We start from the raw sequence: 10,502 nt of genomic DNA, 5'->3' as shown, positions 1-10,502 counted from the left end.
TACTCTGGTTGAATATTAAGACATCATCTATATAAACTATGCAGAATTTTGAATAAGGATTAAAAATGTCATTCATTATTCTCTGGAATTCTGATGGTGCATTTTTTAATCCAAAAGGCATTACGTTTCACTCATATTGACCGAAAGGAACAGTAAATGTTGTTTTATACCTATCGTTGGGATGGATTTGAATCTGCCAATATCCTGACTTCATATCAAATTTACTAAAAATATTTGCATTATATAATCTATTTAAAAGATCTTTTTTATTCTGTATAGAATACCTAATCCATTTTAATGCTGTATTTAATGGTTTATAATTTATAACTAACCTTGGTGTTCCTCTTTCAATTTCTGCATTTTTATTAACATAAAAGGCTCCACATGACCAAGGGCTTCTTGATTTACTAATTAATTTTTTATCTTCTAATTCTTTAATTTCTTTTTTATAATGTTCTAATAATTCTGGTGCCATTTGAATTGGTCTAGCCTTGGTTGAGATTGATTTTTTATTAAATCCTTCTTCATATGGCAAATCTACTATGTGTTGTTTTATTTTCCAAAAAGCATTAGGATGATCTGCACGTAATTCTTTTTCCATATAATTTTTTAATTCCTCTATCTTGATTTTTATAAACTTACTTCCTAATTGATTTCCAATTCTAGTTAGATGTACATTATTCTTTAAATCTTTTAAATCCTCTGTTTTTTATTTTATTATTGAATTGATTTCCATTGTCCTAATGGAATGTGCTTTTATTAAATTTAGATTTTTTGTTTTAGGTTTTTCTATAAAATCCATTCTAATCCTTTTATTTTTTGTTTTAATTTCTATACAGTCATCTTTTACTAAATAAGGTGTTATTAGGTTTATAAAGGGGTTCCTAATATTACCATATGATTTATCTGTTGAGATAATAAAAATACAGTTTTTATTTCTAAATCTTGATTTACTATTAATACTTCTGTCTTTCCTAGAATATTTAAATTAGTTCTATTTGTTGTTTATAATTTTTTTTTAGTCTCTTGCTAAAATCTTTTAGGTACTAAACTTGATTTTATGCAATTTAAATATGCTCTTGTGTCAAATAATGCTATAGTATCTATCATGAAATCCTCTGATAATCTAATAGTTAATTTTACTAAATATTTTCTAGAAGTTATTTCTTGTAGTAATAATATAAAATTATTATTTACTTCTTCATTTTCTAATTGACTTATTTTACCATGTTCTTTACCTTCCTCTTCTGCTTCTTCAGATGAGGAGGATGACTCAGAAATTAATTGTTCTTCTAAGATTTTTATTCGTTTTGAATCTTTCTGGAGATGATGCCTTAAATCCTTTACTTCAGTTTTTATTATTCTAATTTTTCTTTGCAATTCTTCTATAGATGCTGTTTCTTTAGGTTTTTTATTTTTACTTAATATTTTAGTTAAATCATAAGTTTGTTTTTCTATCTTAGGAACGATACATTTTACTTCTTCTGTTTCATCAAAACTTTTAATTAATTTTTTAAGAAATTTTTCTTTAGTATTATTATCTTCTATAGTATTTATTAATTCCACTAACGAGCCTTGCTCTTTTGTTAACACATTTATTGATTTTTCTGACGAACTAGTGTTTAATTCATCTATCTGATTTTCACTTTCTGCTATTTCTGATTCTGAAAATTCTGAATCTATATATAATTCTTGAATTTTATTTATTATTTCTTCATCTAAATCTAACTCATTTAGTTTTTTATTGAATCTACAAAATTTAGATGTATGACCTTTTTGTCCACAATTATAACATGTTAGATCTTTGAATGATTTTTTATTCTGGGTTTTATTTACTGGGATTTTTTTCCTATATTTTTTATAAGGTTTATAATTTTTCTTTTTATAGTATTCTTGTTTACTAGGTTTTATTATATATTTTTTCTTATAATACTGATCCTTTTTATAATATTTTCTTGGTTTAGATTTAGAACATTGACCATTACAATTTTTATTCTGCTTTATGCCATAATCAAATTGTTTACAAAAAGATCATAATTCATGTTTAGTTTTATGCATTTCATATTTTAAAGTCCTTTGCAATTTTAGATCTTGACAAATCTGTAATCCTTCCTTTTGAATTATACTTACTAGCTGGCCATATGTTAATTTTCTATATGGTATTGGGTTACCAAATTGTTGTTTTATGTTATTCTTAACCTTTTCCCCTAGAAAATAAGGAAGTTCTGTTAGGAATTTTTCTTTCCAAAAATCTTGATTTGAATCTTCTCTTAATATTAACCTAGTTAAAAATGTAGTTTTATAATACTGAAAATCACTTAGTTTTTTTACATTTTAAATTACTTAATAACTCAACATTTTTATCTTTTAGAAGAGAGGGGTCTCCTATAAAATGTAATGAAATTGTTAGAATTAAGGTTGATACCGCATCCTGAATAGTTTTTCCTAACTCATTATATATAGGTTCACCATCACTATTTACCTAATTGAGTTTAAAATTTCTAACTGCTATATCTGTTAGATGGTAATCCCATTAACCTTTTAATTGTCCTGTAAACCCTGCTATAATTATTTTAGCTATTGCTCTATATGAAGCAAAAGGCTGGGTTTTATATGCATTAGCTGCCATAGTTATTTGCTGTAATAAACTTAAAATATTATACTCAGACAATCCATCTATATTTCATTCATAGATTGTCGAGACATTATACTTGAACTGAGAGGTACTAATTGGTTTATCTAATAGTCCTAGATCTGGTGCTCTACTTACTATTTCTCTATAGCATATAGGATTTATTTCAAACTGTTTTATATCTTCTGAATCTGGCTGACTTTGCTCAGTTTCAGATCCTAATTCTTCCTCTATTACATTTATATTTCTAGACTGAGGTGTTTCTGGAATTATGTTTTTACTAGATTTTGAAGTTTCTATTTTACTTAATTGCTCTTTCAAACTTTGCAAAAATTCATTTTTATTTGCTTTTAATTCCTTTTGACTTGAACTTGATATCTGGTATTATTTAAAAATATGTGGTTTTATTTCTTTTTTCTCTTCTATTTCTACTTATTTTTCTTTTAATATTTTCTCTATCTTTTTTAACTGAGTTAACCTATACATATTAAACTTGCATTACTAAAATTATTCTGCTCTATGCCTTTTTTATCTGTATCATTTTCTTTAGATATTTTATATGGTGCACAAATTATTTCATTTTCTCCATGTTTTATTTTACTAATCATCTTAGGTGGAAAATCACTTTGAATTACCTTATCATTTACAATCCATTCTGGCTTTTTATCTCTTACTGTTATTGGATTTATACTTTTTATCTTCCTTAATTCAAACCACTCAAAAAATTTTATTTTTCCTATTTTACTAACATATTCAAAATATTCTTCTTTTAATTTTTCAAAATTATTTTCTTTAACAATTTTATTTAATTTTCTTAAATTTTTTGTCTTAGTTATTTCTTTTAAAAATTTCTTTTCAATTTTTTCTTTAGTAAGAACATTTAATTCTCTATTTATATTATTTATATTTTATGTTATAGCGGATGCTGATGGTGATGATGGTGAAGAAGGTGCTATTTCAGCCTGCTGATTTAAATAATTTTCTACTGGATTACAAACTGCTTGGGGAACTGAAGAACTATAGTCTACTCCTTTCATTTTAAGATGTCTATCTGTAATATCTGATGTAGAATATCTGGGTTTTACAATAGTTTGAATTATAGGTTTAGGTTCATCTTCTCTATAGGTTGCATATATTACTGATGGTATAGCTGATACCCTTCCTATGTCTTCTGTTACTACTGACGATGATGATTCTGTATATCTACTACTTATACTTCTATTGAATTTTAATGATACTTTACCATCTTCAAACTGTTCTATCTTACTTAGACTTGTATTTGGTTTTACCTTTTCTTGTTCTGGTGGAGGTACTATACCTTCTAAAATCCATTCTTCGGGTAATGTTATATCTTTCCATTATATCATTTTAGGTATTACCGTATTTGTTTTAGTTAAATCTGTTTGTAAAAACCTTGTTTCTCCCTTCTTAGGTTGTAATTTATATTTAGTTCCAAATGCTGAATTCATAGCTTTATAATGAATTTTATATATTAGTGCTATTGGAATAGATCCTTGTTTCATCTTATAATTATGAGTTTTTATTTCCAAAACTATGCTATCTAAAATGTTTAGATCATTTAATTATATAGTCATGTCTGGATATACTTCAAAAGATATGGGTCTTTCACTTAAACTAGTTTCTATAGATCCTAACAAGGAATCCTGAAAAATTTAAAAATCTTGCATCTCTTACTACTGCTAGTATACTAGTATTTAATCCTTCTCTAGTTAAAAGTTTTATTCCTACCTATATTAATCCTATATGAATATACTTATATTTTTTATTTCTATGATGATTTAATGTTCTTCCTGATAAAAGAGTTATTTTCTCAAAAGTTTACTTAATTGAAAATTTCTTTCTTCCGTTTTAATTATATAATCTGTTTTAAAAACATTAAATTTTGGAATTTTATAAATCTGTTCTTTATCTACTTTAGGAATTTCCCATTCATCTATTGCTTTTACAAAATCTTCCAATATTAATTCATTTTTATTTATTACTCTTTTAATTTCTGAAGGCTTTGAATCATCTGATTTTACTGTACTTGCCGATTTATATAGAAAATGATTCATTTTTAAAGATATTGAAATATGTCGCGGTCATTGCCTGTTATACCCTAGGGCGCCTAAACAATTTTGGCTAGGACGGGTTCAATTGGCATACCCAAAACTTACTTTTTCAAAATCTTTAATAATAGATTCCTTCCCTTGCAAAAAAATTCCTAGGCTCTGATACCAACAAACACATGGATCGAACACACAATTTATTTAAAGTTTTTAAATTTAAAAGATTAAACTTGGTACGTGACGTTGTAACCCAAGTTTCTTCTACGGCACAATAATTTGCCGGATTGAAGAGACCTGATTTTTCAGGTTATATACCAGGAAGTAGATTTTTACTATAAAATGATTTAAAACATGTAAACAATTTTCTGATGTGGAAGATCAGCTTAAGCCGCAACCACAGAGCATACTTATGGTGTTTTAGTTTTATTATAGAGGTCAGGGTTCCTGCAACCTTAACCTGAAATCCCCAGAGTTAAGTCAGAGTGAGGAGGGAGAAGAGAAAAGTGCCGTCAATACGAGCTTATATGAATAACATATATAAAATATAAAATAAAACTTACTATATTTAAAACTCTAAAAACTAATATAGAATTTCTGGAATGAAGAGAGAGAATTTACAAAGAGAGAGAGAGAGGAGAAAATGAGTATATATATATATATATAATGAAATTCTCAAAGTATGATAATTTTTATATGATTGATAGAGATCCACTCTACAAATAATACGTATTGTTATTACAAATCTTTTACATTTTAAAAAAATTTTAGCTTTCATTTATCTGCAGAAAATAATTTTTATTTAAAAATTAATTTTTATAGAAAATATTTTCCATGTAAAATATTTTGTATAAAAAAATATTTTCTAACTACATAACTTATTTTTCATTATTTAATTTTAATTTTAAAAAATAAAATTTATTAATAAATTTATATATATAAAGTCTTAACAAAAAAATTAAAATAAATTTTATTAACAAATTTATATATAGAGATTTTAATAAAGATTTTAAGGTGTGAAAAATGACTTTGTTTTTTTTTTAAATACAAAGTCATTTTTCTTAAAATATTTTATTTTTTTTGATAAAAAAATATTTTTCGTTGATTAAATTTTTAAAATATCTCATACTATAGAATTTTTATGAAACAAATGAAATCTAAATTTAATTTTATTTGAAGCATTGAATGATTTTGAATCAAAGATAAACATTACCTTACATAATCAAAAATTGACATTTAAGTCAACTAATTTGTAAAAATATCCTTCTTTTTTTTTTAGTATAATTTGCTTAATTATTATTAACTGAATTAAAAAGCAGTACATCAAAAATAACTGAAGGAGGATTAACAAACCACTCTATCAAACCAGACATAAAACCAGTAACTCTAACTAACGAATGAGCCACTTGGTCCGCTAATTTTCTAACACAAAAAAAACTTAATGAAGTAAACATGGTAGCTAAGGATTTACAATCATGAATTAAAATGCCAAAATAAGAATTCAACTGCAGCGCACAAGTCTACAAAGCAACCTTCACCGACAAACAATCCATCTCAAGAACAATAGGCACTTCCTTATACCGCCCTTTAACACAATCTAAACTTACACTTCTTGCCTCCAGGAAAGAACCAGCACCATCTCGAAGCACCATACCAATGCCAGCAACTCCTGTACTTGCATCAAAGCTCGCGTCTACATTCCATTTAACACCCTTGTTAGGTAGCTACCATTTCCCATGCAAACCATGCACAGGAGGATTATAGCCCACTGGAGCAAGCTTAGCTCCTTGCCATTCGTGTTGAAACTGCTCCGCCTTCAAGAGTACAGTATAAGGATTCACAATTTGATGCTGCCACAACAGTCTATTTCGTGCATTCTATATCTCCCATGTAATAATAATAGCTTGGTGAAACTGTGTCCTATCTCTAATATTTTGGACAACATCAAACCACCCCCCTAAATTATTAATATCAGGCCGGCTTCCATCCCACCGTCGTCAACTCCCAACAATCACGAGCAATGGGACAGTCTCCTGTTCAAAGCGACATATTGGACAAGTTGCAGAGGTCTCAACATGTCATTGAACTAAAACAGCACAAACAGGGAGTATGTTAGTCATTGCTCTCCAAAAGAAATTGAGTACCTTGGGAGGAAGATTTAAGCTCTAAATAAATTTCCAGATTTGTGGTAAGAAACTATGATCTTGCTGCACCTGATTATACTGAACATTGTAACTAGACTTGACTGTATAGACTCCCTTAGCTTCATACTGCCACATCCAAACATCTTTATATCTCCGGTAGCTCAATGGGATTTGTTGAATAATGGAAGCTTCCTCGGCTGGAAAAATCATAGTTAAAGCTTCTAAATCCCATTGACGTCGATCAGGGAGCATTAAATTAGCAACACGCAAATCCTCTTATCTGCAATTTGTAAAAAAAGATTTTCTTGACGTGGGAGCCAAGGATCATCAAAGACACGAGTATCATTGCCATCTCCTATCCTTCTAACACAGCCACTACGCAAAAGAGGAAGAGCATTATGGATAGATTTCCATAAGTAACTCGGATTAGCTCCTGCTTTAGCCTGCAATAAATCTGTATCAGCAAAATATCGAGCCTTTTATAATTTTGTAACCAAAGCATCAGGTCTAATCAAAAGATTTCATGCCATTTTTGCCAAAGATGCAATATTAAACTGATGAAGCAGACTGAAGCCGATCACTCCATGCTCCTTTCGCCGGCATAATCTCTTCCACGATAACCAATGAATACAACCTCTTTCGACACCACCATTTCGCCACCAAAACCCGTTCATTCCTTTTTCAATTGCATCAACAATTCCTACTGGAATCATAAACAGAGCCATCAAATACGTCGGAAGAGCTTACACCACTGTTTTTAGTAAAATTTCATTTCCAGCCAGTGATAACACAACCGGCTTCCAACTTTGAAGTCTTTTCCACACTCGATCTTCTATATACCCAAAAGCTTCTTTCTTTCTACTACCCACAACAATCGGCAGTCCCAAATAGTTTCCTGGTAAGAGAACAGAAAAAAGTGTGTATTATTATGAATAACAGATGAATTTAAATACATATATACAACTCGTTTATATCTTACAAATAAGAGAGTTTTATATATCTAAATACAATAGAAAACTATTTCAAAACACTCGAAGAAGGTTTAGTATTATCCTTATCTATTATGCCCCCGGAAGATGGTCGTCGAGCTCCGACACCAATCTTGTTCTTGAACTTTGTAAACTCTGTAATTGGCAATGGCTTAGTTAATAAATCAGCAATTTGTTCTTTAGAAGAAACATTGGTAACTCGTAGATGGCCAGCTTGAACCTTCTGTCTGACGAAGTGATAATCTAGTGTTATGTGTTTCATTTTGGAGTGGAAAACTGGGTTGGCAGTCACATATGTCGCCCCCAGATTATCACAGTAGATCACTAGGTTATCCGGAATTCGAACTTTCAATTCAAGAAGCAGATTTTGTACCCAAATCAAGTTAGCTGTAGTTGTAGCTACTGACCTGTATTCATCTTCCGTTGCAAATCTAGCAACGGATTTCTGTTTCTTCGATGACCAAGCGATGGGATTTCTCCCTAGAAAAATGACGTGAGCTCTTGTTGATGTTCGATCATCTAGGTCACCAGCCCAATCTGCATCGAAAAATGCATGTAGACTCAATGTGGATTGTTTACGCAAGATCAAACCATGATCAATTGTTCCAACCAAATAGCGAAGTAACCTCTTCACTGCTGTCCAGTGATTGAACGTAGGCCGGTGAGTATACTGAGAGAGTTTATTGACAACAAAAGCAACATCCGGTCTAGTTAACAACAAGTATTGCAAACTTCCAATGATCACCCTGTATTCGGAGACATCATCCAAAGCATTTGAATCATATTTACTTAATACCATAGATACGGATAATGGAGTGGCAGCAGATTTTACTTCATGCATGTTTACTTTTTCCAAAAGCTCTCTAACATAATTCTGTTGAGACAAAAATAGACCAGACTCAGTTCTTGTAACTTCCACTCCTAAGAAGTAATGCAAAGTGCCCAAGTCTTTGATAGAGAATTTCCCACCAAGTAACTGTATAAGCTGCTCAATCAAAACAGAGTTACTGCCAGTGACGATAATATCGTTGACATAAACAAGAATGTAGACACAGTGACCATTCTTGAACGACATAAACAAACAACTGTCGGATTTCGACTGTTCAAAACCAGCACTAATAAGAAATGATGTTAATTCAGAGTACCTCGCCCTTGGTGCCTGCTTAAGACCATACAATGACTTTTTCAATTGACAAATATAATGAGGAGCATCAGTGTCGACAAACTCAGGGGGTTGCTCCATAAAAACCTCTTCAGTCAATACACCATGCAGAAAAAGCATTATTAACGTCAACTTGTCTCAAAGATCACCCATGAATAACAACAAGAGATAGAACTATTCTTACAGTAGGATGTTTAGCAACTGGCGAAAAAGTTTGATCAAAATCGAAACCAGGGCGTTGAGTGAACCCTCTGGCTACTAAACGAGCTTTGTACCTCACCGGATTTCCTTGGGCATTAGTCTTGATTCGAAATAGCCACTTGCAACTCACAACATTTGCTGCTTTATCTAGAGAAACCAACTTCCAAGTCTTTTGCTTCATTAACGCATTATATTCAGCCTCCATCGCCAATCTCCATTTGGGATCTTTTAGTGCCTGTGCCACTGTTTTAGGAACAAATAACATAGGTGGAGATTGAGAAATCATTGCCAAACACAACTTCTGAATAGGCTTTCGAATATTGTTTTTACTCCTGGTAATCATCGGGTGAATAGACTGATTTTACACTTAAGGAACCAAATCCAACTGAGAGACATCCACAGTATCTCAGTATTATCAGATATTAAACCAACAGAAAAATCCATACCCATATCCGTTCCTGATCTGGATTCCGATGTGGCTCCCAGATTTGGCGTGGGTTGCAACTGAACCGGAGAAGGGGAAGCCATAGCAGCCACCGTCGATTCTGGCTCCCTGAGACTGTCAATTCCTGCAATTGGTAAAACAAAATGGATGGAAGGCCAAGTATCTGTGGTAGAAGAATTTGGGCGTTCGAGGTTTTGAGCAAGAATACAAAAGGGGAACTCTGTTTCTACAAACTCCACATGACAAGAGAGATATAGTTTCGAAGTGAGTGGATCGTAGCACTTATACGCACTCTGCGTGATTGAGTATCTTAAGAAAACTATTTCAAAACACTCGAAGAAGGTTTAGTATTATCCTTATCTATTACATGGTACATCAACTACACGCACATTCAATAAATTAGCCACAACCTCCTTCTCCTCCTGTGCTCTATTCTTACTAAAAAATATTTTGGACTTCTAAAAGTTAACTTGCTGCCCGACACCATCTCATACAGCCTTAAGCAATGATTGATACAAAAAACCTCCGAAATAGTAGCTTTAAAAAAATAAAAAGCATCGTCAGATGTAAAATAGAAGGGGCTCTATTATTCACCTTAACACCATGGATTTGGCCTCGAGTTTCAAAGGAATGAAGCAATGCTGACAATCCCTCCACCACAATAAAAAATAAATAAGGTGACAACGGGTCCTTGCCTAAGCCCGCGCTGTGGCAAAATAGGACCAACACGATGACCGCTATGGCAAACATGATAAGAGACAGATGTTACCAACTTCATTATTTTAACAATCCATTCCATGCAAAAACCCAGCTTCAACATCATAGATTGTAAGATTTGCCATTGAACACGGTCGTAGCCTCAC

The sequence above is a fragment of the Manihot esculenta genome, chromosome 17 (genome assembly GCF_001659605.2).
Source record: "Manihot esculenta cultivar AM560-2 chromosome 17, M.esculenta_v8, whole genome shotgun sequence".
Taxonomy (NCBI): domain Eukaryota; kingdom Viridiplantae; phylum Streptophyta; class Magnoliopsida; order Malpighiales; family Euphorbiaceae; genus Manihot; species Manihot esculenta.
The sequence above is the reverse complement of the archived record's forward strand: the minus strand, read 5'-3'. Positions refer to the sequence as shown.